At 44.9% G+C, this 25830-nt stretch overlaps 1 protein-coding gene across 1 annotated transcript in view; it reads right to left on the bottom strand.

The window, feature by feature from the left end:
* TMEM267 (transmembrane protein 267) overlaps positions 1-17489 on the bottom strand; it is a 61107-nt gene extending 43618 nt beyond the window's left edge. The window contains exon 1 of the mRNA XM_077462780.1: positions 17332-17489. The gene's annotated coding sequence lies outside the window, so the exon portion shown is untranslated. The remainder of the gene's footprint in view (positions 1-17331) is intronic.
* Positions 17490-25830: the final 8341 nt, after the last annotated feature.

The raw sequence follows: 25830 nt of genomic DNA, 5'->3' as shown, positions 1-25830 counted from the left end.
CCTCACAGGCACCCTCCGGGATTAAGGCACACAGGACCCAGGTGAGAGCCCAGGGCACACACACACCACTCAGTACATGTACAGCACCCCCCGTGAGGGGGGGAAAGGAGGGGAGAGAAAAAAGGGGGGTGAGGGGGCCCCCCGAATCGACCAAGGGAATGCCCAGCTGCTCAACCCTGCCGAGACAGGGTGAGCTGTACTTACCAGTCCTGAAGAGCTGGGAGACATTCCATTGTAGCCAACTCCTGATCAGTACAGGGAAGTCTATTGGCCCGGCATACTGTGACGCAGACATCAGTAGCCCGGGTCATAGGTATGTCCCGGAGCATAAAAGCTCACCGACCACCTCTGGAGCTGAGGTATGTCATGGCCTGCCGAGCCGTAGCTGCGAACTGCATGAGCTCGATGGCCAGACTGGGGAGAATACAAGGATAAGTGAACCAGCCTGTCACCCAGCCGGCTGTTGATAGAAGATCACAGGATCATTCATCTTGCACAAAAAGCCAAGCTTCTGCATCAAAAAAAACACGGACCTATGGGCCCGCAGGGCACCTAGGTGTATCCCCTTCACTAGGCAAAATAAAACTGAGGCTGCTAGGGCAGACTGTGGGGATTGTAGCCTAGGGACCACCCCCTGGGTGGAACTAAAAGTTCTGAAGTGTTGTATTACAACTTTGCCTAGTAATCTCCAGTGATAGTGCTAACAACCCACTTTGTTACAGAGAGGAGCTGTGTCGGTTGGTGAATATAAGAGAAATTGCATTAAAATGACATTGGCAGTGAAGGGGTTAACCACTAGGGGGGGTTAAGTGTGTCCTGGGGAGTGATTCTAACTGTTAGGGAGCTTGGCTACGAATGACATCACTTATCATAGCTCCAGATCACAGGGAGCAGAGATCAGTGACACCGTCACTAGGCAGAATAGGGAGATGCTCGTTTACATTAGCATCTCCCCGTTTGTCAGCTCTGTGAGACGATCGCGGGTATCCCCGCAGACAGAGTCCACGGGACCCGTAATACTACTCATGGAGCTGCCGGCAGGGTCGGGCGCACGTGACCACCCGGTGGCAAATTCAAAGGGACGTACCTGTATTTGCCCAGCTGTGCCATTCTGACGACACACATACTATAATATACACACACACACACACACACACACACACACACACACACACACACATATATATGCAGCAGTCGGCAAGTGGTTAACTGTATATATAAAAACTAGGGATGCACCGAAATTTCAGCCGCCAAAACATGCCCTTTTCGGAAATTTGCCGAAAGAGAAAAACGGCCGATAATGGAGCCGAAAATGGGGCGTGGCCTGGGTGGGGACAGAGCTCCGCCCCGGCCCTGGTGCCGCCCATCATGGGGGTGTCCTATAGTGCAGGAGAGCCACCTCCGCCAACTGTTTGATAACAGCGCCGGGAACATCACAGCTTTCATTTCAATAGCTGCGTGTTCCCGGCCGCGCCGTCACATACAACCCCTCCCCCTTGTCCGGGCACTTTGATAGACAGATCATCCGTCCCAGGATTGGACGGATGATCTGTCTATCAAAGTGCTCGGTATCGGTGCTGTTTCAGTATCGGTTTTTGGCCTAGTGTATTTTTCGTTTTCGGTATCGGTTTCAGCACCAAAAAACCCATTCGTGCACCCCTATATAAAACATTGGTACCACATCTCACAATCTGACTATATTAGCCAGTGACCATAATTTCTAACAAAATTTAAATAAATTGCTAATAAAATTGAAATGGCATAGTGATCCTGAAGGATCCATGGAAATATGATGTTCCAGCTCATAGAGTGGATTTGCACATATACAGTACATGGGTCACCATACATTATGAGTCTGCCATTGTGAAGAGCATAGAAAAATTCTAAAATTTAAAACTTGATGTTAATAGGTGTGACTGACTCCATAGTAGGTGTAAAACACAAACAGTTGCAGTGGTTTAGAGGGGGCCCCAAATATAGTATGAACCAACTGGCTAAGCTAAGGCAACACAGTTCTGCCAAGAATTGTATAGTTGCATAGTATAGTTCTGCCAAGAATTAGCCAACAGTGAGCAAGGGACAGAGTAATAGAGGAGACAGCAGTGATAATATAGCCATAACTTCTAATCCCAAGGTGAATGATTGGACAATTTGAAAACAAAACCAGGAGGAAACATAATAAGAAAATAATATGCATTCATACAACACAGAGGCATATACACAAATGCTAGGGGCCTAGCTAATAAAATGGAGGAACTAGAGCTGCCATTACACGAGGAGGACTTAGACTTTATGGGAATAACAGAAATTTGGTTTGTCTGGTCAGACAATTGGCTATCCAGGGGTATTCCTTGTATCGGAAGGACAGGGAAGGTAGCAGAGAGGGAGGGATGTGTCTATATGTCAAAAAATTGTGCAAGGGTGCGAGGAGTGACATTGTGAATGGGACAAGTATCCCGATATAAACTGGGCAGAGGAGACAGCTCACCCATTAAAGGCCCATCATTTCATGAATGTCCTACAGGACAACTTCATGTCCCAATTGGTGGATTCCCCAACTAGAAAGAATACCCTGCTAGATCTATTAGTTACAAACAATCCAAGTCTGATCTCAGATGTGGCAATACAGGACAATTTGGGATCCAGTGATCATAGGATGAGCACATTTAGTGTAAATCATAGAAAAAAGGGAGGCACGAAGGTAACACAAAAACAAGCCAATTTTTCTTAACTGGGTCATTACTGCATTGCAAATCCTAGAAACATTGAACACAGAAGAAAAATGGGAATGCTTTAGGACCATATTAAAAAAAAAAAAAAAAAAAAAAAAAAAAAATAAGTATCACACAATGCATTCCAATGGGCAATAAATATAAAACAGCGAAGGTTAAACCTGGGTGACTAAACTAATGTAAAAAGCCTCATTAAAAAAGAAAAAATATGGCCATAAAAAAAAAAAAATAAAAAAAAAAAAGGGGGGGATAGGTCAATATCAGCATTCCATCACTACAAAGAATGCAATAAAAAGTTTCAAAAAGCAATAAGGGCAGCTAAAAAAAAAAAAAATTCAGAAAAAAGATCAGAGCACATTGCCCACATAAAAGATGAGGTTGGGAGGATGCTTAAAGATGACACAGAGAAGGCAACTGTACTAAATACCTTCTTCTCAGTTTTCACGCAGGAAGAGGAGGGGTATACCGACTGATCGTACTGTTAGTGACACATCACAGGGCATATCCTCCTGACTAACAGAGGCCGGAGTCAAGGAAAGACTGGATAAAACTAATACAAATAAACCCCCAGGACCGGATGGCTTACACCCGAGAGTTCTCAGAGAGTCAGGTTATAGCAGACCATTGCTCCTAATCTTTGCAGACAGCATACTGACACGAATTGTACCAGCTGATTGGAGAAGAGTCAATGTGGTACCAATATTCTAAAAAGGACAGAGACAAATCCCTGGAAACTACAGGCCAGTCAGCCCAACATCAATAGTGGTTAAATTATTGGAGGAGATAAAGGGACTATATCCAAAAATTTACTGAAGAAATAAGTATTAGTAATTAGCATGGGTTTATGAAAGGTTGTTCTTGCCAGACCAAGCTGCTAACATTATACAAGATCTGCAGGCATGGGCCATAAGGTTTGTTACATAGTAGGCGAGGTTGAAAAGAAGAAAAATAAATAAAAAGACACAAGTCCAACCTATGTGTGATTATATGTCAGTATTACATTAACCACTTCAATACTGGGCACTTAAACACCTTCCTGCCCAGACCAATTTTGAGCTTTCATCGCTATCGCACTTTGAATGACAATTGCGCGGTCATGCTACACTGTACCCAAATGAAAATTTTATCATTTTTTTCCCACAAATAGAGCTTTTTGGTGGTATTTGATCACCTCTACGGTTTTTATTTTTTGCACTACAAATAAAAAAAATACCGAAAATTTTGAAAAAAAAAAAGTTTTTTTTTGTTTCAGTTTCAAAACTTTGTAAATAAGTATGTTTTCTCCTTCACTGATGGGGCTACACTGATAAGGCGGCACGGATGGGCACAGATGGGCGACACGGATGGGCACAGGTGGGCGACACGGATGGGCACAGGTGGGCGACACGGATGGGCACAGGTGGGCGACACGGATGGGCACAGGTGGGCGACACGGATGGGCACAGGTGGGCACTCATAGGCGGCACAGGTGGGCACTCATAGGCGGCACAGGTGGGCACTCATAGGCGGCACAGGTGGGCACTCATAGGCGGCATCGGTGTTATACTATAGTAATGGATGCCAATCAGTGCCAAACAATAATGCATGCCAATCAGTGATGCCCATTGTGGGCACTGATTGGCATCCATTATGGGCACTGATTGGCACCCATTGTGCTGACTGGCATCCCTGGTGGTCTAGGGAGGATTATGACCTTTATTACCTTGTCCCTGGTGGTCCAGTGTGGGCATCCTCGGGGGGGCTGTGCTGATAATCGATCAGCACAGACCCCCCCCTGTCAGAGGAGCAGCCGATCGGCTTTCCCTCACTCGCGTCTGTCAGACGCGAGTAGAGGAGAGCCGATCACCGGCTCTTCCCATTTACACTGTGATCAGCCGTGATTGGACACGGCTGATCACATGGTAAAGAGTCTACGTCGGAGACTCTTTACCGAGATCGTAGTTGCCGGGTGTCAGACTGACACCACTCAACAACAATCGCCGCAACGCGCGCCCCCGGGGGCGCGCAGCGGCTCATAATCCTGATCACGTCATATGACGTCCGGTCAGGATTATGAAACCACTTTGCCGCCGTCAATTGCCTATAGGGCGGGCGGCAAGTGGTTAAATATCCCTGTATGTTGTCCTTCAGGTGCTTATCTAAAGTTTTTTGAAACTATCGATGCTCCCTGGTGAGACCACTGCCTGTGGAAGGGAATTCCACATCCTTGCCACTCTTTACAGTAAGAAGCCCTCTACGTAGTTTAAAGTTAAACCTCTTTTCTCCAAATTTTAATGAGTGGCCACACGCCTTGTTAAACTCCCGTCTGCAAAAAAGTTTTATCCCTATTGTGGGGGTCACCAGTACAGTATTTGTAAATTGAAATCATATCCCCTCTCAAGCATCTCTTCTCCAGAGAGAATAAGTTCAGTGCTCACAACCTTTCCTCATAATATCCTCCAGACCCTTTATTAGCTTTGTTGCCCTTCTTTGTACTCACTCCATTTCCAGTACATCCTGAGGACTGGTGCCCAGAACTGGGCACCATACTCTAGGTGTGGCCGGACCAGATTCTTGTACAGCTGGAGAATTGTTGTTTTATCTCTGGAATGAATCCCCTTTTTATTGCATGCCAATAATCTGTTTGCTTTGTTAGCAGCAGTTTGGCATTGCATGCTATTGCTGAGCCTATCTAATAGAACCCCTAGGTCCTTTTCCATTCTAGATTCTCCCAGAGGTTCTCCCCCCAGTGTATAGATTGCATTCCTATTTTTGCCACCCAAATGCCTTATTTTACATTTTTCTACATTAAACCTCATTTACCATGTAGTTGTCCACCCCATTAATTTGTTCAGATCTTTTAGCAAGGTTTCCACATCCTGCGGAGAAAAGTTATTGCCCTGCTTAGCTTAACATCTTCTGCAAATACAGAGATTGAACTGTTTACCCCATCCTCCAGGTAATTTTTGACCAAATTAAATAGGATTGGTCCCAGCACAGAACCCTGGGGGACCCCACTACCCACCCCTGACCATTTTGAGCACTCCCCATTTATCGTCACCCTCTGAACTCGCCCTTGTAGCCAGTTTTCAATTAATGTACTCACCCTATGGTCCATGCCAATGGACCTTATTTTGTACAGTAAACGTTGATGGGGAACGGTGTCAACTGCTTTTGCAAAATCCAGATACACTACATCCACTGGCCTTCCTTAATCTAGATGGCAACTCACCTCCTCATAGAAGGTAAATAGATTGAGTTGGCAAGAACGATTCTTCATGAATCCATGCTGATTACTGCTAATGATACCGTTCGCTTTACTAAAAATTGTACATAGTCTCTTATCCCCTCCAAGAGCTTTCATACTATTGATGCAAGGCTAATCTGGTCTAATTCCCAGGGATGCATTTTGGGCTCTTTTTAAATATTGATGCTACATTGGCTTTTCTCCAATCAGCTGGTACCATTCCAGTCAGTAAAAATTAGAAACAATGGTCTGTCAATTACTTGACCGAGTTCCCCAAGTACCCTCGGATGCAAGCCATCTGGTCTCAATGATTTATTAATGTCAAGTTTACCCAAGTCTAATTTTAATTATGTCCTCCGTTAACCATGGAGGTGCTTCCTGTGATGTGCCATGAGGATAAACACTGCAGTTTTGGTTACTGAAGCCCCCCTCCCATTCCCTCGTGAAGGCTGAGGAAAATAATAGATTCAATACCTTCGCCATCTCCCCATCCTTTGTAACCAGATGTCCTTGCTCATTCTTTATGGGGCCCAATATGGTCTGGTCTCCCTTTTTTTTACCATTTACATACTTGATGGGATCTCCCATCCTAGGCGGGCATCATATGATGTCCTCTGGTTCTTGCCACTCCTGTGGGCCCCCAGAGCAGCGATCAGGGATGAGGTGTGTTCCTCTGTCATAGCCCATCCCAGATCTGTGTAAAGAGCCAATAAAAAAAATGTTTCTTTAGCATGTGGCCGTTTGTGTCCAATCACAGCCGGTCACATGTACTTTCCACAAGCACAGCGCTCGTGCACACCCCCATGGAGCGTGCATAGAGGCAATCAGGGAAGAGGTTTGTCATTGACAGTCCAACCCCGATCGCAGTAAAGGGCCAAAGAAATTTTGGTAAAAGTGAGCGGTTGGGTGCAATCCGAGCTGGTCACAGAATGTCAACAAACCACGGTAATGAGATGTTACCGGGTTCTCCTCCTCACACAACGATTGTGTGTGAGAAGGAGATTGCAGTAACATCTCGTTACCGCTTACAGTGGACACCACACACTGATTGCCTGCCCCCCCCAATAAAGAGGACCTGTCACAGCCCATCAGAGTACATGAGTACCCATCACCAGGCCATCAGAGTGCCCGAGTATCTGCAGCCCATGCCTCATAGAATATACGTTGGGGTGTTTGTTTTACAAAATGGGGTCATTTTGTGGGCAATTCTACTGTCCTGGTGCTCCAGGGCCTTCAAGAGTGCAATAGGCAGGAATGAAATGAGATGTGTAATTTATGCTCCTAGAACACCTGAAGATACCACTTCAATGTTGGGCCTCTATATGTGGCCAGGCTGTGTAAAAGTCTCACATGTGGTATCGCCATACTCAGAAGGAGCAGCAGAATGTGTTTTGGGGTGTAATTTTTGCTATATGTTAGAAATAGCTTATAAATGGACAACTTTGTGTAAAAAATAAAAAAATAAAAAGTAAAAGAAGATTTTACATTTTCTTTTCACGTTTTCTGAAGAAGACTTATGTAAAAAAAATAAAAATAACCATTCAAAAGACTAATAATGCTTTATAGAATATACATTGGGGTGTTTGTTTTCCAAAATGGGGACATTTCGTGGGCAATTGTCCTGGTGCTCCAGGGCCTTCAAAAGTGTAATAGGTTGTTAGGAAATTAGAGATGTAATTTATGTAATTTATCCTCCTAGAAAGCCCGACGGTGCTCCCTGCATGTTGGGCCTCTGTATGTGGTAAGGCTGTATAAAAGTCCCACACATGTGGTATCGCCATACTCGGGACGAGTAGCAAAATGTATTTTGGGGTGCAATTGTAAGTATTCATATGCTGTGTGTGAGCAATAACTTATGACAAATTTTGTGAAGAAAAAAAAAAAAATAATAATTTTTCCCAAGAATTGTGGCAAAAAAACAACAACTTCAAAAAAATCACCATGCCTCTTACCAAATAGATCTGACTGTCTACTTTTAAAAAGGGAATCATTTGGGGGGGGTATTTCCTGAAGAAATGAGATCAGGCATCACACGTGATCAATTTTCAATGATTTGCACCATAGCTTGTAGACTCTATAACTTCCACAGAAACCAAATATCCACAAACTTGTGTTATTTTTTACCAAAGAGATGTAGCAGTATACATTCTGGCCCAAATTTATGAACAAAAATTACTTATGTGCAAAATTTTATCACAGAAACAAAAAAAAAAAGCTTTTTTTTTTTTCCAATTAATTTTAACATTTTCACTCTTTTTTTCACTTATGTCGCAAAAAATAAAAAACCCAGTGGTGGTTAACTACCACCAAAAGAAAGCTCTATTTGTATGAAAAAAAATAACAATTTTGTTTGGGTACAGTGTTGAATGGCTGAGTAATTGCCATTCAAACTTTGAGAGCGCTGAAAGCTAAAAATTGGTCTGGGAAGGAATGGTGTATAAATGCCCTGTACTGAAGTGGTTAAAGCAAACCCATCTCTCCTCTGTGTTCTTTGTTCCTAAGATTTTATCTCAACTCATGCCTTTTTAGGTTTGTAGTTTAGGGAAGTTGGCTCCTTTGAAATTCAGTGTTTTTGTATTCATCTTATGTTTCCCATTTGTGTGATTTATACTGAAGCCAATTGACCTGTGAACACCGTTTCCTAAATTGCCCCGTATTTCCACATCCGTGATCAGGTCTGTATTGTTGGTAATCAGTAGATCCAGTAACGCTTTATTTCTAGTTGGTGCGTCTACCATCTGAACCATAAAATTGTCCTGCAAGACATTTAGGAACTAGCGAGCCTTATGCCCTGTACACACGGTCAGAAATTCCGATTGAAAAGGTCCGATCGGATTATATTGTCGGAAAATCATATCGTGTGTGGGCTCAAGCGGACTTTTTCCGTCGGAAATTCCGATGGAAAAAATTTGAAAGCAGGATCTCAAATTTTCCAGACAAAAAAAATAAAATCAGATCAGACTTTTTCCGATCGTTTGTAGAGAATTCTGATCAGACAAAGTGCCACACATGCTCAGATCAAAATTATGAGACCAAAGCTATTGGCTACTAGCCTCAATGTAGTCCTGTCATCACGTTCCAAACGATCGGATTTTCCGACATCTTTGTCCGACCATGTGTATGCAACACCAGTTTAGGACAAAAGCCGTCGGGTAAAAGAGTGGTAAGTGGGGTACCCCAAGGTTCTGTCTTGGGACCAATTCTATTCAATTTATTCATAAACAATATAGAGGACGGGATAAATAGCTCAATTTCATTTTTTGTTGAAAACACAAAAATAGGCAGGGAAATAACTTAACACCAGGATGTAGAAATGTTACAGAAAGACCTGAACAAAATAGTGGGTAATTACATGGCAAGTAAAGTTTAATGTGGAGAAATGTAAAGTAATGCACTTGGGGGCAAACGACAGACGCAATCTACTCGATGGAGGGAGGGGGGGGGGACCGCTAGGGGAATCTAGGATGGAGAAAGATCTGGGTGTCCTAGTAGATGACAGACTAGGCAATAGCATGAAATGTCAAGCTGCAGCTACCTAAGCCAGCAGAATATTTGCATACATAAAAAGAGGGGATATACAAAAAGGGGTAAAACAATCCTGCCACTTTATAAAACTCTGGTTAGGCCACATCTGGAGTATTCCATCCAGTTCTGGTCACCAGTCTTCAGAAGGGATGTGCTGGAACTGGAGAGAGTCCAAAGTAGGGCAATAAAATTACTAAGGGGCCTGGACAACCTCAATTACGGGGAAAGACTACAAGCTGGAGAAGCACCACTTGAGTGGCGACATGATAGCAATTTACAAAATATCTCAATGGTGATCCCAGCATAGGAAAAAAAAATAAATAAATAAATAAATAAATAAATAAAATCATTCTGTTTCAGGGAGTGTAAGCCCCTGTACACACGGTCGGAGATTTCCACAACCAAATCCGTCGGATCTTAAACTGTTGTATACACACGGTCGGACAAAGTTGGCGAAAAAATACGATCTTTCAGAATGTGATGACGTAATTTCGTTACGATGGGACTACATTCAGGCCGCGTACACACGGGCGGATTGTCTGCCCAACTTAGCCTGCTGAACCGTGTTTCAGCGGACAATCCGCTCGTGTGTGGGCTTCAGCGTACTTTTTCAGCGGACAGTCTGGCGGACTAAGTCTTTCGGAATTTTGTTCGTCCAAACTTGGTTTCAGCGGACAGTCCGCTCGTGTGTAGGCAAGTTGGACGGACTAAGTATGGCGCATGCTCAGAAAGGATTTACACGGCCGAAGGTTGCATTGCAGTGTATTGGACGTCGTTTTTCTAGTCCCGTCGTACGTGCTGTACACGTCATCGCGCAAGCTTTCAGCGGACTGTCTGTTCATCGTGTGTGGTCAAGTCCGTTCATTCAAATGTTGGACGGACTGTCTGTCGGATTGTCTGACGAACTTAGTTGGGCAGACAATCCGCCCGTGTGTACGCGGCCTCAGGCTAGTAGCCAATAGCTTTGATGTAGGAATTTGATCCGAGCATGCGTGGCACTTGGTCCGATCAAAATTCTCTACACATGACCGGAGTATGTCCGATCGGACCAGTTGGTCGGGAAATATTTCCACATGTTGGAAAATTGGGTCCGACGGATATTCCGATGGAATCAGTCTGATGCATACCACACACAGTCGGATTAGCCGACGACACGGTCCGATAGGACATATTCCGACGGATTCTCCGACCGTGTGTACAAGGGGGACATGGGGCCAGACAATGAGATTGGAGAAGCGGTTTAACCTTAACCACTTCCCACCCGGCCAATGTACATATACGGTCGGGTGGGAGCTCTCTACTTCTGATAGGACGTTCAGAAGGAGAGGGATCGCGCGCGTGTGCCCACGCAGCGGCGCGATCCCGATGTGCTCGTGTCACCCGGACACGGTGCATCTCAGATCGGCAGGAGGGCTGTGATTGGCCCTCCTGATCACATTATGGCCGTGTCCAATTACGGCCGTCATGTGATGTAAACAAACAGCCGGTTGCTAGGCAATCGGCTCTCCTCACACGGAAGTCGTCGCTGAGGCCGGCTGGTGATCAGCGAGTATGAGCCGTTTTTACAGCTTTTTACTCACTGATCACCAGCACATGTCCCTGCACATGTCCCCAAATAATAAAAAGACATGTCCCCCACATATGTCCCACTAAAATCACATGTTCCAATGATTATCTGCACACATATGTACATGATCATTTGCGTACATATGTCCGTGATCACACAAACCAATTATTATACACTTAACGGAATTTTATCGCAAAAAATAAAAACGGAGTCGTGAATAAAGAACACCAAAATAAAGCTCTATTTGTGCGAACAAAATGATAAAAATTTCATTTGGGTACAGTAGCATGACCGCGCAATTGTCATTGAAAGTGCGAGAGCGTTGAAGCTGAAAATTGGGCTGGGAAGGAAGGTGTTTAAGTGCCCTGTATTGAAGTGGTTAAACTATGCAGGGGGTTCTTCACTGTCAGGGCAATAAGGCTGTGTAACTCTCTTCCACAATTGGTGGTGGGGAGTATGGCTATTTTTTTAAAGAATCTTGGATGTGCACCTTAAAGAACACAACATACAGGGATATTGGAAATAATTATAGACAGACACATGTACACCTACACAGGTTGAACTGGATGGACTATTGTCTTTATTCAACCTTGCCTACTATGTAACCAGGCAGTCCATATAGGTTAACATTTGTAGATACTTATCAGGTCCAGTTCTCCAAGGTGGTCTCTGTATTGAACCCAATCATGAGCAATCCATTATTCATAGCATACTAATCCAAGTTTGGCTGGTTTTGCTAGACCTCTGTCAGCTGCTTTAGAAGCCGTTAAGGATCTTAATAGCTGAATACATACAATTTTCTTTTTGATATTTGTTTGAGGGCTGGTTGAGCATAAATCAGATTTTTATCTCTCAGTTTTAGTTAACCGCTTGCTGACCACCTCACGCCGATATATGTTGGCAGAAGGGCTCATACACGCAAACTAACGTACCTGTAGGTTGCGCTTTAAAAGGCGGGCCGGTAGCGCACGTGGCAAGCTCCGCGAGTTGAGGGTCCGCGGGGAGACGCGCGATTGTCTCACGGAGAGGAAGAACGGGGAGATGCTAATGTAAACAAGCATCTCCCCATTGACAGTGTCACTGATCTCTGCTCCCTGTGATCGGGAGCAGAAATCAGTGATGTATCACACGTAGCCTCGCACAGTTAGAAACACTCCCCAGGACATACTTAACCCCTACACTGCCCCCTAGTGGTTAACCCCTTCACTGCCAGTCACATTTGCATAGCACCAATTGCTGTTTAAATGACAATGGTCCCAAAAATTTGTCAAAAATGTCCGATGTGTTGGCCATAACGTCGCAGTCATGAAAAAAAAAAAAAAAAAAAAAAAAAAAAAAAAAAAAAAAAAAAACAACACCACGCTGATCACCGCCATTACTAGTAAAAAAAAAAAAAATACAAATACAAAAAAATAAAAATACAAAAATGTATAAAATGCCATAAAACTATCCCCCATTTTGTAAATGCTATAACTTTTGCGCAAGCCAAATGCTTATTTTATTTTTTTTACCAAAAATATGTAGAAGAATACGTATTGGTCTAAAACGGAGGAAAAAATTTTTTTTTTTATATATTTTTGGGGGATATTTATTATAGCTAAATGTAAAAAATTGTGATTTTTTCCAAAATGGACGTTCTTTTTTTTGTTTATAGCGCAAAAAATAAAAACTGCAGAGATGATCAAATACCACCAAAAGAAAGCACTATTTGTGGTTAAAAAAAAAAAAAAAAAAACGTGAATTTTGTTTGGGAGCCATATCGCAAGGCCGCACAATTGTCAGTTAAAGCGACGCAGTGCCGAATTGCAAAAAGTGCCAGCAAAATGGTCTGGGTCTTAAGCGGTTAAAGGAGAAGTTTGCCTTTGATAACATGTTAGACTTGTATTTAGGGTGTAACCTGTTACCAAAAAGCACCTGCCCGCATTCTTGACCCCTCAGCGACAGCGCTGTCAATTCAAAAACAGCATTGCCATGCAGGGCTCTGCCCACACAACCACGTCATTTATTCACAGTTTCTTGTGAATGAATGAATTACAAAACTACCATCGTCCATTACGGCAGACAGCTTGTATTCTAAATGAAATGTGAGGAGCTGGTGAGCGCTCTTGTAGTTCATCAATTCTCCCCAAACTTCAGCAACTGTGTGCCAGTATGGGAGGTACAGGCAGACAGTGGACTGAGAATCTGAAGGATCATGACATTGCAAGCACGATCAGCTTTATAGGCTGTAGAGTAAAAAGGATAATAAATTGTTTTTTTTACCTGCAGATAGTTGTGCATTTATTTATTTTAATGTTTTTCTTAAAAAAAGGTGAACTTAACATGTGAAGCTGGGGAAAATAAAAGTCCTCACTTGCAGGGGGCTGCAATCTGGGAGGCGCGGGGGTCAAAGCAGTTTTACTTACCTGATCCTCTGCACTGCAAGACCAGCCCCCACAGCAGAAACACGGTCATCAAGACCAATGCAGAGCACAAAACCCTGCACTGGGTGTGAACTGAGGAAGAGTCAACAGCTGGAGCTTCCATCTGTCAGGGGAGCAGAGGATCAGGAAAGTAAAACTGCTTTTCCTATCCCCTAAATGAGCATTTATCCTTTGCAGTTTTACTTTTTCCACAGCTGAGGTTTAACCACTTGCTTACTGGGCACTTAATCCCCCTTCCTGCCCAGGCCAATTTTCAGCTTTCAGTGCTGTCACACTTTGAATGACAATTGTGCAGTCATGCAACACTGTACTTTCACACAAATGGAGCTCTCTTTTGGTGGTATTTAATCACTGTTTTTTTTTTTTTTTGCTAAAAATAAAAAGCCCAAATGAAAATGTATAAAAAATAAAAATACAGTTTTGTATGTTTAAAACTTTGAAGACCTGTAATTTTTCTCCTTCATTGATGGGCACTGATAGGCTCTGGTGGGCACCGATTTGCACCTGTAAGTGGTACTGGTGGTCACCGCATAGCAGCAGTGTCTCTCCCTGTTCGTGGATTTTTTTTCCCCCCCTCATGATGTCAGCGTGAGGGAAAAAAAAAAAATTTAAATAAAGCAGATTACCGATCTTCTGTTTACATGTTTACATAACATGATCACACGGCTGATCACATGGTAAGGGGCCGGGATCAGCCCCTTACTCCGATCTGTGATCAGACGAGTCTCATTGACTCCATCATCACAGAGCGGGGCACGCAGGCAATAGATGGCAATTAAGGCCCACACAGTAGCTGTCATTCGGCTATAGCGCAGACAGGAGCTGTTTAAAGCTGAAATCATGGAAAAAACACTAATTGAAGGAGAAATGCAAATGATATAAAAAAAAAAATAATAATAATGTGTGTGTGAGATTATATATATATATATATATATATATTCATTATTTTTTTTGGGGGGGGGGGGGGGCAGATTCCAGAGGAGGTTACTTGTCCCCTCCCTTTCCTAACCTGCATGTGTAGATAAGAGTCTGGTATGAATTTGGGGGGGGGGGGGGGGGGGGGGGGGGGGGACGGGACCCTACGCCTTTTTTTTTTTGGTGTGGGGTTCCACTGCAAATCTATACCCATGCCAGTTTTTTTTTTGTTTTTTTGTTTTTTTTTTTTTTAACATTCAACCGTCAGCGGGCTTCCTGGCCCACTCCTTAGCAACCAACGCTATACATAGTGTTTAAAGAAAAAAAAAATTATGCATAAAAACTGCATGCAAAAATGCATCAAAATCGCGTGTCTAAAAAACACTAAATGCACTGCAAAATGCGCCAGTGAAACGCATCAAGTGCAGCTGCCTAGATGTGAGCCTAGACTTAAAGTAACAGTGCTAAAGGGCAAAAAAATGGCCTGGTTATGAAAGGGGGAGGGCAAAGTGGTCACTAGCCAAAGGTAGATTATTTTCCTCTAAACAGGGTTGCTCACTGGGAATGGCACAGGGGTTAAAAGTTATGTAGCCACTTTAAATGCAAATAGTGTTGCATTGCAGAAAAACTACACACACGGTAATAAGAACCTCCGGAGGCACTCATGAAAAACAAGTGTGACCACATTCAGTACATGGACTGCTATCAGTGTGTGATGCTGCAGGAACATAGCAAGTCTCACTGTATAATAGATAATAAATCACCTATAAAGTTCTGCTCATCCTCCTCCACTCTCACAAAAGTGATCCTTTTTCCTCAGGGGCCGGGTACCCATGTCTGACAGATCCCCCCTCCTAGACCAGCAGAGCGGAAGGTCCCCCTGCAACCTCCTGGGATGTGACAGTTCCAGGAGACCGTGGGAATATAGTAAAAGTTCAGCGCCTCCCATGCATTGGGGACCCCGGCTGTGACACAACCGGGGAGTCACACTTCCCACATGCAAGATGGCGGCCCCCAGGGACCCAAAGACCGGTGAAGAACTGGCCCGGGTGAGGACAGCGCTGGATCCTGGAACAAGGCGGCTCTTTGGTAAAAGTCAGCAGCCACAGTGTTTGTAGCCGCTAATGTTTCAGGAACGACGGAAGCTCTTCTATAACTACCGTGCCTTTTATAGAGGTCATCTAAAGGAAAAACGTGTGATGATCATGGATGAAGGCTGCCATCATCTCCTCCTGGAAGTGCCAATCGCCTGGCAGTTATGCTGAATCTACAACTTCAGTATCTGAATCAGAGGCTCAGAGAAAGTACGCTGAATAGGAGCTTTGACTTGTCATAAAAACACGCAAGAAGGAAAAAATAAATAAATAAATAAATAAAATAAAAAAAGCACTGCAGTTTGCGATCGGCAGCGGGGTGTCAATGTTAAGTTAAGGACACCCCAAAAACGGTGCATTTGCAGTCATTGGATTCTATGGTACAAAAATGCCACACCACCTGGTTGCAGTGCGTTCCCAAAAGCACTTCGTGCACTACTTTCGGTGCGATGCGACTTCTGATCATTCTAAATGAATTGGCTCAAATGTGACCGCATGGGAATCGCACTGATGTGACTGTACAATATTATACTGTAAAGCACTGCGTAAAATTGTCAGCACTATATAAAATACAAGTAATCAATAAGTATTAGGATCAATAATAAAAAAATATTAGGAATAACTATTATTTCTAGTAATATTATAATTATTCCTAATGTTAGGACTAGTAATATATTTGAATAAATTATTATTATTGATAATATTATATTTTTATCATTTATAATGTTCCTAATATTTCTAATAAATTAATGTTATTATTATTGCTGATATTATTCCTAATACTTTAATTTAATACAAATATTAGGAATAATATTAGCAATAATAATAACATTCATTAGGAAAAATAACAAAATTAGAAATTATAAAAATATAATAATATCAATAATAATAATATTCAAATATATTAATATTCCTAATATTAGAAATAATGACATTACGTAGGAATAATGAAAGAAGAAAGGAGGGAGGAGATTTGCAATAATGCTACTAATAGGAATAAAATGATTATTCTAATCGATGATGGCGGTGGTGGTCCCTGCATAGACGGTGTGGGTCTCCCTCCCCCTTAGGATATAATGATGAAGTGTGGGGCTTTTCTGGGGGCACGTAGGGTGGGAGGGGTGATCCGGGGTCATGTGGGGTGATCCGGGGTCATGTGGGGTGATCCGGGGTCATGTGGGGGGGGTGTGGAGTGATCCGGGTCAGGTGGGGGGGTGTGGGGTGATCCGGGCCACGTAGAGGGGGGTGTGGGGTGATCCGGGTCATGTGGGGGGGTGTGGGGTGATCCGGGCCACATAGTGGGGTGATCCCGGTCACGTAGCGGGGTGATCCCGGTCATGTAGTGGGGTGATCCGGGTCACGTAGGGGGTTGTGGGGTGATCCGGGTCACGTAGGGGGTTGTGGGGTGATCCGGGTCACATGGGGGGGTGGGGGGTGATCCGGGTCACGTAGGGGGTTGTGGGGTGATGCGGGTCACGTAGGGGGTTGTGGGGTGATGCGGGTCACGTAGGGGGTTGTGGGGTGATGCGGGTCACGTAGGGGGTTGTGGGGTGATGCGGGTCACGTAGGGGGTTGTGGGGTGATCCGGGTTACGTAGGGGGTTGTGGGGTGATCCGGGTTACGTAGGGGGTTGTGGGGTGATCCGGGTCACATGGGGGGTGTGGGGTGATCCGGGTCACATGGGGGGTGTGGGGTGATCCGGGTCACGTAGTGGGGTGTGTGGTGATCCGGGTAATGTAGGTGGGTGAAGGTCCCCGGGGCCCCCCTGCACAGTCCCGGTTATCAGTCTCCCGGACACACCGAGCCATGTCAGGCTGAGAGCAGTGAAGACGGCACAGCGGCTCCTTACCTCCAGCACTCCATACGGCTCACACTGTGGCCCCGGAGAGGAAGGGCCCCTTAGGACAGAACACAGACGGAGCTCCTCTCTTACAGACGATCTCTCCGCACCTGCCGGGCTCTTCCGGGAAGCTCTGGGGGGATTGGCCCCAAGATCCAGCTCTGATTAGCCGCTGCCTTTGAATGTGCCATTGGCTGAATAGTTGAGCTGCTCACCTAACCCCGCCCATGTAGGAGGGGTTACTGCAAAGGCGGATCACGGCACGTCATTCATACTGATGCTGTCACCAGACAGCTGTCATTGTGTATGAGAGCTGAGTGGTTCCTGATTACCCGGATGTGGTAGCAGATAATTCACTCTGATCTGTGCCTGGTTAGCTGCAGGAGAGATATTGGGGGTATCATAGACTGCCGTTATCTCCATAAAGGGGACCTGTCACCTGCCCAATATCATCACATAGGGAAATTGTTGGCCCTTTAGTGATAACAATAAAGTAACAAAAAAAAATTATAATGACATTAATAAAAATAGCAAAAGAGAAGATGAAAAACAACCTGTTGCTCTGTGTGGGAGGAATAGTGCCCCACCATTGATGCCAGTGGGAGGAATAGTGCCCCATCATTGGTGTCAGTGGGAGGAATAGTGCCCCATCATTGGTGCCAGTGGGAGGAATAGTGCCCCATCATTGGTGCCAGTGGAAGGAATAGTGCCCCATCATTGGTGTCAGTGGGAGGAATAGTGCCCCATCATTGGTGCCAGTGGGAGAAATAGTGCCCCATCATTGGTGTCAGTGGGAGGAATAGTGCCCCATCATTGGTGCCAGTGGGAGGAATAGTGCCCCATCATTGGTGTCAGTGGGAGGAATAGTGCCCCATCATTGGTGCCAGTGGGAGGAATAGTGCCCCATCATTGGTGTCAGTGGGAGGAATAGTGTCCCATCATTGGTGCCAGTGGAAAGAATAGGGCCCCATCATTGGTGTCAGTGGGAGGAATAGTGCCCCATCATTGGTGTCAGTGGGAGGAATAGTGCCCCATCATTGGTGTCAGTGGGAGGAATAGTGCCTCACCCATCATTGGAGCACAGGTGTGTCAGGAGGAAGGTGTCTCTCCTGTTGTGATCCTGAGGCTGCTCCAGGATATCTGTATGAGAGGGGAGTGTGGTGGGGAAATCTCTCCCAGTCCTCCTGGCCCCTTTCTGGGGAAGCCATGGAGGCCAGCGGGGCCTCTCCTGCTGGAAGCTCACAGCCATCTCCTGGGCCATTGGGTGACATGCCTGTCCCGGTACAAGCCATGGCTGGCGATCTCTGCCCCTGGTGAGGATGAAGGCTTGGAGGCCATTCGGAAGCGAGTGGTGGCCGGGATTAAATTCCTGAATAGGGAACGAGACAAGCTCTACAAACTGAGAGCAGAGCTGAAATGTTTGTGAAGGCAGCGTGAGGGCTTGCACAGCGGGGATCCCAGATCTCTGGATTCAGAAATCCAAATGGCTAAAGTCCGGGTGGAACACCAGGAGACCATTGTGTCCATGAAAGAAGGAAGAGATGGGCCCTTCAAGGAGAAGTTTGTCAATAATCAAAGGTTTCCCAGGATGGCAAATGTGGAGGAGACGACCCCCTGTTCTAACCCCCTGCCCCCCCAGGGAGAGGTAAGCAGCCCCATGCCTTCCCAGGAATCAGAAGACATGCTGAAGGCCATCCAGGCAATGGAGTCTTCTATGGGGGGGAGGGGGGGGGGCCTGATAATGTCAAGCCCCAAGCAGGGGATAAAACTGTTTTTGTGCCATCTATCACCATGAGTAATACTGAAAGCGTGCCCAGTGACAATCAAGTTGCTAATCCCATGTGTAGCAATGCTGTACCTGCTGATGCTGCAGTGCAGCAAAAGTTGCATTTAAAAAATGACATTCCTGCAAAGGAACTACAAGTGTCAGCCCAGCCTGTTAACCTTCCTTTAGCTGAGTCCAAATCTGTTTGCCCCACAGCTGCTAAAGACTCTACAATGCAGCTTCAGGAGACAGCTGGTATTTCAGCAGAAACTGTGACTATTCCTGATGGGAATTTGAATGTGTGTGTGATAGCAATCGTCCCAGCACAAGTGTGATATACAATCGTCCCGGCTTAGTCAAGCAATTAATAATAATATACAGACTAATGTTACATCAGTGTGGGGCCCTGATAAGCCTACATTGGCTGAGGTGGTACTCTGTACGCTTGGTAACTCCACTTCCAAGCGGGTCTTCCCCCTACAAGCTACCACTTTAAGCACCTCAGGATCTGGTCTTGTATCTCTGGCTTCTGCTGGGGGTCCGAGATAAAGTGTAGTCATTCTGAAATGGGAAGGTGGTGCAATCCCTCCAGCACAGCGTGTAGCTGGGAGCCGGGAATATACTATTAGCTCCACCAAGCGAGAGGATCTTGACCTGTTCTGGGAGCGATATGAGGCTCGGTGAAGGTCAAGACTCGAATGGGAAGGTCTGGCCCTTATTCTCACTAATTAGAGCTTCCCTGCTCAGGATCTGGTGGTCTTGTTAAAGAATTATGGTGAGGTTTTGACTAAAATCCTTGATGAACGTGAAATCTGGACTGGGGGTTGGTCGGTAACAGTCAGGTTAGTCAGGGGTGGGAATGTTGTCCTTCACCTGCCCTCCTCAGCTTTTATAGGGAGGGATAGGATGACTATTTTCTACCCTGGTCAGCAGAAGCTGTGTCACCACTGTGGAGAAAAGGGGCATTTGAGCTACTCTTGTTCAGCCTTGATATGTTCAGTGTGTCGGGGTCAGGGTCATATGGCTAAGGACTGCACCAAGATGATAAGGTGCAACCTGTGCCAGCGCCTTGGTCACCCCTACAGCCAGTGTCTTGAGGCCTGGCTCAATATGGCGAAGGAGGTAATAGATGACCTTTTGAGGCTGGACAGGTTGGAGAGTGAGGCCCCTGGTGGGCCATCCTCCTATGCGGTGACCATCTCCCCTGGTCCTGTTCAGGATCCCTCCCCAGTTCCTGTGGCTTTCCCTTCCTTTGTCTGTAAGTATTCCTTCTGTATCCGTCTCAGTGTCCCCCCCAGCCTACTGTACCTGCTCCTCTTGTTTCAGAACCTTCCAAGTGTGTGTCCCCCCGAGCCAGTCAGCCCCCATGAGTCTTCCCCTCCTAAATCTGACTTAACGGAAGCCCCCCCACCAGGAGTGGTAAGAAGTACTAAAAAGGGTGCTTCTTCTTCCTCTGTAAAGAAGTCTTCTGTGAAAACTTCAAAGAAAAAAGCAAGAGATTAGAGCATCTCTGAAGCTGACCTGCAGTACCTGAAGGAGAGAAGGAAGGTTGGTCGGCTGAAGAGGCAGGTAGTGCGGGCAGAACGGGTATGGGAAGCTCCAGTGCCTGTCTCCAATAGGGCCTCTAAGTTAGATGTTTCATCATCTGGGGCTTCTTCAGAGCAAAGTTCAGATTCAGAAATGGAGTTGGAAGCGGCCTCAAGAAAGAGAGAGGCTTCTGGTGATGAGCAGCAGAGGGGAGCTAAAAAGAAATCCACCAAATAACCCTAATGGCAGTTCCTCCTCCATTAAAAATGGTGACAATAAATGTCGCCAGTATTAAGTCAGTAAGAGCTCATTCTATGGCCTTCTTTTTGTATTAGATGCTGAAATTTTATTTTTGCAAGAGACTAGACTCACCTCCTTGGCAGATATTCATATGGCCAAGAGAGAGTGGAGGTATAGTCCATCTTACTGGTCTCTTGCGGCCGAGCCTTATGCCGGTGTTTTTTAAAACTGGCATGGTAACTGTCCGGTGGGTTATTAAGGTGGAGGTTAGGAAATGTACGTCCTTGTGGGAGGGCAGGACCTGCGCCTAATTAATGTTAATGGGCCGCATACAAAGTGGGACAGGAAATGCCTTTTTACAAGGATCAAGCCATTTCTTTTTACATCCGGGTAAGTGGTCTTTTGAGGTGACTTTATTACAGTAACTAGGCCCAAAGACAGGAAGGACTTCAAGGACAGGCTGGGATATGATAATGTTTTATTTAAATGGTATGGTTAGGGAAGCTGGTCTTGCGGATGTGCACATTAAGCACCTCCCAGATGACACCGGGTTCATCTTTCTTCGAGGTAGTCAGATTAGGATAGATAGGTTTTTTGTTTTTTTTACGGAGACTTCTGCTTTCTCGCCCCCAGTGGTGCAGGCAGTATAGTTCTCTGATCACTGTATACTATCTGTGGTCCTGAATGCTTCAGATGTCCCTCAATGGGGCAAGGGCATCTGGAGATTAAATTCAACTCTTCTCAAGGAAGAACATGTTAGACAATCCTTTGAGGAATTCGTTCTGGCACATGAGACCATTCTGGACTTTTGTAGCAATAAGGCTGAGTGGTGGGACCTGACCAAAAAGAGGATTGCTGGATTTTTCAGGGGCCTAGCCAAACAGTTTAACAAATACATGACCTACCAACGTTTATGGAGGAAGCTAGATTTTCTTGTCTCGAGAGGAGGAGATCCTGGGGCAATTTCCGAAGTGAAACTCCTTCTCAGGAAGTGTCAATATGACCGGCATGCCTCTTTGGTTCTGAAGAGGGACTATGGGATGTACCACTCGCCTGACTCTTACCAGAACTGCAAACAAGGGGGGGTTATTTACTAAGGGAAAATCCACTTTGCACTGTAAGTGCACTTGGAAGTAAAGTCGCTGTAGATCCGAGGGGGACATGCAAGGAAAATAAAAAACAGCATTTTAGCTTGCACATGATTGGATGATAAAATCAGCAGAGCTTCCACTCATTTCAGATCTACCCCTTAGATTAAGAGCGACTGCACTTCCAAGTGCACTTGCAGTGCAAAGTGGATTTGCCTTTTGTAAATAACCCCCAAGGTGTAGCTGTTAAAACGATTGTTGGCCTTAAGGATAGTACAGGTTCCTTGACAAAGTCCAGGTTAGGGATCCTGGAGGTCGTGAGATCCTTTTATGCTGACCTTCTTGGGAGGAAAGAGCTTGACTGTGACAGTATGGAAAGTTTTTTGGACTCTACTCCAGGTCTAAATTATGGAGATGTCCCATTGATGAATTTGACAGAGGAGATCACAGTTGAAGTGGCGATGAGGGCAACTGAACAGCTTGCCATCAAAAAGTCACCCGGACCGGATGACTTGACGGCTGAGTTTTACAAAGCATTTAAGTCTAGTCTGGCACCACATTTGGTAGAGGTTTTTAACAGTTGCCTTACTGAGGGGGTGCTTTCCCCTTCTATGAGGCACTCGACTTTGATTATTCTTTCAAAAGGTAAAGATCCTTCGATGATTGAGAATTAGCAGCCAATCAGCCTTCTCAATGAACGATAGAAAGGTGTTGGCAAAGATATTTTTCTGGCGCCTATCGTCAGTAGCAAAGTCTTTGCATTCTTGCCATCAGCACTGTTCGGTCTAGGGTAGGAGCACCTTCACAGCGGTTTTAGCTGTCCGGGAGGCCTTGGAGTGGTGCAGGGCTGCAGGCTGGGGAAAGTATTTGCTGACATTGGATCAGGCAAAGGCTTTGATCATGTTAACCATGAGTACCTGTGGTTGCTCCTTAGTAAGTACGGTCTGCCGGCTGGTTTTGTTGATTGGTTGAAAGTCTTGTATAAGAAGGCAGAAAGTTTTCCTCTTGTTAATGGTTGGGTTGGACAGTCCTTTGAGGTTGGCTCTGGTGTGCGCCAGGGTTGTCCCCTGAGTCCCCTGCTCTATGTGTTTGCAATCGACCCCATCATCAGGAGACAACAGAGCGGCATGTTGTGTGGGGTACCAGTGAGGCTCTCGGGTGAGCCGCAATTGAGGGTTGTTGCCTATGCAGACGATGTGTCGCTGATTGTCACTGGGATGGATGAAGCAGAGGAAGTGGTCTCTCTGACATCACGTTACTCTGAAGCATCAGGCTCCGAGATCAGTCAGGAAAAGAGTGACGTTTTCTGGATGGGAAAGTAAGGTGAGGGGTTTGATCTCCCGGACACCTTTCCAGTGCCCCAAGAAAAAATTAAGATATTAGGCACTGAATTTGGACCCGGCGAAAAAGTGAAGCGCTGTGAACACTTTCCGGATGCACTGTACAATGTGATACGGTTGCAGTGAGTTTCCAAAGGTAGTACATGCACTATTTTTGGTTCAGTACAATGTGATTTATTTTGAATGGGCTGATGTTCCACCACACAGAACGGCATGTGAATCGCACAGGAATGCACAGCCCATTCCAGTGCTATTCCCACAGTGAGCGGGCCCTAAGCAACAAAGCTAGGTAATCTCCCTACCCTCCAGCTAGTAATTAGACAATGAAGAAGCAACAATATGCAGATGAGCTCATCTCCTTGCTCTCTCCTCCTGTCAGAATGTTTCTTGTCACCATATTTAGATGCACCACATCTGCTGTTCTCACTCTCTCCGACCAAGTTCTCTGGTAAAGGGGATTAAACGAGGATTAAAACAGGCTGATGCCAAGACAAACTCAGACAAAATATATATTTTTTAATGAATATATAACTACAATAATAGTTTTTTTTTTCCCTGAGAAATAATCAAGTGGGGTTTGGAGGGATTGTATCCAATTATAGGACATACAAGACATAGCTAATGCAACCTGGAGCTATAGAACTCCAGATCCAAATACAGTCTGCATTACTTTTCAATGTACATAACTCATGTTCTGTATTGTAAAATTTGAGTGACTCGTCTACTTATTGATCCATTTGTACTCTGCTGAAATGAAGCACTTCTCCTCCACCCGTAGTAATACCAGTATTAACTTGACTGATGGAACTGCTGCTTTGATGCCAAAAATCTTCTCTCTATAAGCTAGACGTTCTCCACTGGAAGTCAGAGAGGCCGATTAGCTGCAAATTTATCTTTTCAACTTTGGTGCCATAAGTAACTAATCATCCTTGGCCAGTTACGAGGATGACAACTGTAAAAATGCACTGGAGCATAGAAGATAGAGGCTGTTCCAGGATTCAAGTCTCTAAATCTCATATTTTGTGCTATATGAATAGTTTTGACAAATAGATTTGCTGAGTTTGTAGCCACGTTTGGAAGCCCCAGTATTAGGACTCCTTCCTGGCCACAGACCAATTTCCATGACCCTATATTTTTTTAAATTATGACTTATAAATTATTAAAGGTGGACTGCAGGCTATGATACTATGTACATTTACATAGGCACCAGCCTTTTGACAAAAAACAAATAATAAAATACGTGATTTAACGGACTTTTAACCAGGGCCCTGGAAGAATTCACCCCTTCCCTAACCAGAGTATTTTTTCCGATACGGCACTGTGTCGCTTTAACTGACAATTGCGCAGTCGTGTCACGTTGCACCCAAACAAAATTTGCGTCCTTTTTTTCCCACAAATAGAGCTTTCTTTTGGTGGTATTTGACCACCTCTATGGTTTTTATTTTTTGCGCTATAAACAAGAAAAGAGTGACAATTTTGAAAAAAAAGCAGTATTTTTTATTTATTGCTATAATAATTATCCCCATAAAATTATATAAAAAAACAAATGTCTTTCTCAGTTTAGGCTGATATGTATTCTTCTACATATTTTTGGTAAAAAAAAACAATCGCAATAAATGTATATTGATTGTTATTTGGGCAATAGTTATATCGTCTACAAAATAGGGGATAGATTTATGGCATTTTTATTATATTGTTTTTATTATTAATGTCGGCGATCTGCGATTTTTATCGTGACTGCGACATTGTGGCAGACACATCGGACACTTTTGATACTAATTTGGGACCAGTGACATTTATACAGCAATCAATGCTATAAAAATGCACCAATTACTGTATAAATGACACTGGCAGGGAAGGGGTTAAACACTAGGGGATGATCAAGGGGTTAAGTGTGCCCTAGGGAGTGATTCTAACTGTGGGGGGATGGGCTTACTACAACATGACAGAGATCACAGCTTCTGATGACAGGGAGCATTAGATCTCCGCCATGTTGCTAAGCAGAACAGGGAAATGCCTTGTTTACATAGGCATCGCCCTGTTCCGCCACTCCCTGTCATGATCGCGGGCCCCCGGCAGACATAGAGTACGCGGGACCTCCGGGCATGCTCAAAGAGTACGTGGCGGGCGTGATTGCCCACTAAGCCGCGTCCTAAATTCAGTCCCAATTAATAGGGCTTGGGTTATAGGCTCATACCCTCATGTGTATTGACACTGGCAAAGCTTTCAAGGGCACCTCCCCTATAACCTATCCCACTCCGTGAGTCCTTGATTTTGTAGCAAGCAATGCAGTGTAAACAAGGAACTGAAGGGAGGGTAGCCAGTGTCCTGTACTGTATTTCAAGATATGGCATTCACAGTTGAAATGTTTGTCACCCTGAAAAAAAAAGAAAAGATCCTGTTCCTTAAAAGAATTTTATACAGCGCAGAGCTTGTGCTATATAATTTGGCCCCCTGTAACACCTGAAATACCTGGCTGATCCTGCCTGGTTCTGCCCTCCCCCTGTAAACTGACCACGGTTTATCATGGCTGCTGAGCCCTGACACC

The sequence above is a fragment of the Lithobates pipiens genome, unplaced genomic scaffold (genome assembly GCF_037356315.1).
Source record: "Lithobates pipiens isolate NorthernLeopardFrog02 unplaced genomic scaffold, aLitPip1_a1.2 Scaffold_3, whole genome shotgun sequence".
Lineage (NCBI taxonomy): Eukaryota > Metazoa > Chordata > Amphibia > Anura > Ranidae > Lithobates > Lithobates pipiens.
Note: the sequence above shows the minus strand (reverse complement) of the source record. Positions and strands in the feature narration are given on the sequence as shown.